At 37.6% G+C, this 4,806-nt stretch overlaps 1 pseudogene; it reads left to right on the top strand.

Moving 5' to 3' along the window:
- Positions 1-2,275: 2,275 nt before the first annotated feature.
- LOC102471561 (nibrin pseudogene) lies at positions 2,276-4,599 on the top strand (annotated as a pseudogene).
- Positions 4,600-4,806: the final 207 nt, after the last annotated feature.

Raw genomic sequence — 4,806 nt, 5'->3', positions numbered from 1 at the left:
AAAGACAAAGACAGACAAAGGGCATTATTCCTGAGACACACAGACTGAGAAAGGGGAGTCCCCATGGCTGGAGAACTGGTCCTGGGCCTGAGTAGTCATTAAACAGGTAGGTCATTAAGTGGGGAGTAGCTTTTACAATTAGTTACACTGATTTCAACTTGCAGTGCAGGGCATTTGTGGGTCACCTATATGTAAAGGGTCTTTGAAAAAGTTATGGAAAATACATATTATGACAAAATAATGCATGAATTTTGAAATATTTTGCACTGAAATAAACGAGTAATTTAATTCAATTTTCCCATAGACTTTTTGATTTCCCTCATATAGTAAGAAGGTAAATTATGAGGACATAATGAGATTGTCTATAGAGATTAGGTGACATAATGACAAGAGAGCTAGGGCTCAGCATTGTAGAGCATCAAAATATAAAGTGTAGGCAGAAGAAAGAGTTTTCTTGATGGAGACTGAGATAGTACAGGGGAAGTAAGATATTATCTTAGTCCATTACTGTGTTGTTAACAGAAATACATGAGACCAGGTGATTTAGAAAGAAAAGGAGGCTTATTAAGTTTATAATTTGAAGATCTTGGGTCCAGGGACTAACTTCTGGTGAGGATATGAGGACACACTTATGACCCCTCTTCCTATTCTAAAATACTTTGTGAGGGATCTGGGAGAGTCTATGATCATTAATCTTGCTGTAACAGGTCACTTTGGTTTAGTGATTGTGAGCACCTTTTTATGTCCTTAACATCACCTGATAAATAGCAAGGCCTTGGGGATTGGCAGGTGGCATGGTGGCTAAAGGTGCTGGATTTCCATATGGCTGACCGCAGTTCAAGTCCCAGACCAGGTGGCTTGCTTTCTCCCTTTCCCTTTCTCTCTCTCTCTCTCTCTCTCTCTGATCAAATTTAAAACTAATAATAACAAATAGAATTAAATATTAAGAAATCCTTAAAAAAAAACCCAAGGCCTTCTTATCCACGTGTAGGTTAAATCAAACATTCTTTTCTGACAGACTCCATCTTTTTGAGACAAAAATCTTGCTTATTTAACCAATTACTAACTTAAAAATTTCTAAACCCTCCTAAACCTACAATCTCCCATTTCCAGATGGCCTGTGTTTGTAGGCCAAACCAATGTAAATACTCCTTACACTGATACGAAATTTTGTTTGGGTCTTCAGCTGGCAAAACTGAATACAAGAACCACTGCTTATACACACCTTAAAACACTCTTGTGAGCCCAGGTCTTTGTTACTGACATTCATGCTTGGGATAAACCATATTAATTTTTATTTCTACAGTGCATGGTTATTTCCACTGGCAGCTACAACACGGGGAGGGCAGGATCTTGGGCAAGGCAACTATACATCGTTGTCTTTGGTCTGGTCTTATCCTTGTGGCATCTGCCTGCTCCTTCCCTCTCCTTATACACATACCTGAACTCAATCATAGGGGTACCACATCGCATTGTCACAACCAAGGGCCCCACCCTACAACATCATGAAAGGATAAACATTTCACTGAGCCCCTTTACAGCACAATCAAGTCCCAAATGTAAACTCTTAAGGGACAACCAATCACTGCCCACCAAGACCAAACTCAAAACAGGAGCCTTTTTAGGACAATTATCCAAATCATAACAGATACTGATGCCAATGAAACCATGGTAGAGTTTATCAAGAGGGAGAAAGTAGTAAACAATGCCAAATGTTGCAGGTCCAAGTAAAATAAGATTAGGACAAAAGGGATATCACATGGTTTGGAAATTATTAAGTCACCTGTGCCATTTGTAGAGGACTTCCGTTGCAATAGTGAGGATTATAATCAGATTACAGAGGGCTGAAGTAAAATGAGAAGTTCTGGTCGACTGTTTTTTCTAAAAGTTGACCCAGAAATATTTCTGATTCAAATCCTTCTTCCAAAATCTCTTTTTTCCCCATCATAGGTTGAATCCATTTCCCATTTCCTTGAACCTGTCTAGGACTTTGTGACTGCCTCAGTAATCAAAGTATAGAAGTAATGCCACATGACTTCCAAATCTAGATCACGAGAGAAAATAAATATTTTTTTTCCTCTCTCTCCCTCTGATTTTTGAAACCTATCAACCAACTTTTAAGGAAGCCCAGGTAGAAAGCAAATGTGCTCCCCTCCCCAGTCCTTCTCTCACTTCTCAGGGGGCAGGCACTTGCTGCACCCTTCCTTGCCTCCATCTACCCATTTGTACACAACTTCAAAACTTGCAAGGATGTGAAAACTTCCGATAACCACACAGACTATTGACTGGTGTTGAGTACACTGTTGGCAGTAAAAACTATGCCATTCTAATTGAGGATGAAAACTCAGTAAGTCGAAGTCACACTGTGTTAACTGCTAACTTTTCTGTGACCAACCTGAGTCAGACATATGAAATCCCTGTATTGACAATAAAAGATAATTCTAAGTATGGCACCTTTGTTAATGAGTAAAAAATACAGATTGGCCTTACCCAAACATTGAAGACAGGAGATAGTTACCTTTGGAATGTTTGAATGTAAATTCAGATGTCTCTGGGAAAACAATTTAAGTCAAGCTGTACTGCAACTTGGAGGACTTACTGTAAACAACTGGACAGAAGAATGTACTCACCTTGTCATGATCTCATGTAAAGTTACCATAAAAACCATATGTGCACTCATTTGTGGATGTGCAATTGTGAAACCAGAATATTTTACTGAATTTGTCAAAGTGGTTCAGCCCAAGAAACAGTCTCCAAAAAGTGAAAGTTTTTACCCACCTATTGATGAACCAACTATTGGAAATAAAAGTATTGATCTGTCAGGACAAGAAAGAAAGCAAATTTTCAAAGGGAAAACATTTGTATTCTTAAATGCCAAACAGCATAAAAAATTAAGTTCAGCAGTTGTTTTTGGAGATGGAGAAACTAGGTTGATAACAGAAGAAAATGAAGAAGATAGTTTCTTTTCAGCTCCTGGAACTTGTGTTGTTGATACAGGAATAACACATTCACAGATCTTGATTCCTGACTCTCAGAAAAAATGGTTTTATTCCATCATATATATGCTCCAAAGGCACGGTTGTAGACCTATTCCTGAAGCAGAAATTGGACTGGCAATTATTTTCATGACAACAGAGCAGTACTGTGATCCAAGGGGCCAGCCCAGTACAGTTTATGTATTCTACAAACAAGAGACAGAGCGGCAAAGATAGACAGACAACACTCCTCAACAGGATATTGACACCACAATGTACACTGGGCTTCAGTCAGCCCTAGATAATAGATACATGCAAGCCCAGTATGCTAAGGAGGTCTTTGGATACAAACCAGCCACCTTCCCATGTTTAATGACAATGACTACAGGGCCAAGCCTTTCACAACACTTGTTAGTCAATGAAGAGCTAATGCCAAGTGCCCCGGTGAATACTACAATATACATAGCTGACACAGAATCAGAGTATGCAGATACATGTATGGATTTGAGTGAAAGATCAAAAGAAATCAGAACCTCCATAATGGAACAAAAATCAGAATGCATTCACAAAAAAAACCCCGCTATAAACTAAACACCTCAAACAAGCTCTAATAACAATATGGTATCAATAACTATGGCCAGGACAAAAATCCCAAACTATCAGATTTCACCAACAAAACTCCCAGGTGTCAGTAAAAGCAGAACTCAAACTTCTCAGTAACAGCAGATCAACTCCATCAAAAATTACTTTCAGCCAACTACGAAGAAAAGAGAAAGGGATGAAAAAAAAATCAAGAAATGTCTACATCTAAATCGGCATGAATAGAAATGTCTTGTTCTCTTTTAGAACAAACACAGCCTGCTACTTCCTCATTGTGGAAAAATAAGGAGCAACACCTATCTCAGAATGAATCCATGGATGAAAAATCAGATAACTTATTTACAGATACAGATTTAAAATTCAGTATGGAAAATTTGGCTAATAAATAATTTTCTACAGAAAAATCTAAGACCAAAAAAAAAAAAAGAAGAAAAGAAAAGATATTGATGATTTGGCCATAGAAGATGAGTTATTGGAAGAGTTATTTTAGAATACAAAACCAGAGTTAGAAATTGAAGTGAATGTTCTAAAAACAAGAGGAAGATGTTAATATTAAGAAAAGACCAAGGATGAGTATAGAAACAAATGACATTTTTAGTGATGAAACACTACCAGGAAATAGTAAAATATCTCAAAAAAATGAAATTAGGAAGAAATGTGAGCTCATTAAAGAATCAGTGTGGCCTACCAAAGAAGAAGTATCCAACATTGACAAACTTCATGTTGATACTGAGATGCTTCCAAGAAAGGTATTAGCGACTGAATTTAGATCCTTGGTGGTTGATAACTCTACTACCAGAAAACCTTCTGGAATAAATAATGACTATGGTCAACTAATGAATTTCAACAAATTCAAAAAGGTTGCATATCCTGGAGCAGGAAAACTTCCACACATCATACTCGAAAGAATACAGAACTAGAAGAGTGGTTAAAGTAGGAAAAGGAGGTGTAAAATCAACATGCAAAAGAAGAGGCTCTTGCTGATGACATCTTTAGATATAATCCCAATGTAAAAAGAAGATAACTGAAGATTTTCAAAAGAACCCATGGATCAAATGGTAGTTCTATTTTTAGATCTTTGAGGAGCCTCCATATTGTTCTCCACAGTGGTTGAACTAGTTTACATTCCCACCAACCATGTAGGAGGGTTCCCTTTTTACCACATCCCCGCCAGCACTTATCACTTTTTATATTCTTAATCTTTGCCATTCTGACAGGGGTTAGGTGGTAT

The sequence above is a fragment of the Tupaia chinensis genome, unplaced genomic scaffold (genome assembly GCF_000334495.1).
Source record: "Tupaia chinensis unplaced genomic scaffold, TupChi_1.0 Scaffold144529_1, whole genome shotgun sequence".
Classification (NCBI taxonomy): domain Eukaryota; kingdom Metazoa; phylum Chordata; class Mammalia; order Scandentia; family Tupaiidae; genus Tupaia; species Tupaia belangeri.
Note: the sequence above shows the minus strand (reverse complement) of the source record. Positions and strands in the feature narration are given on the sequence as shown.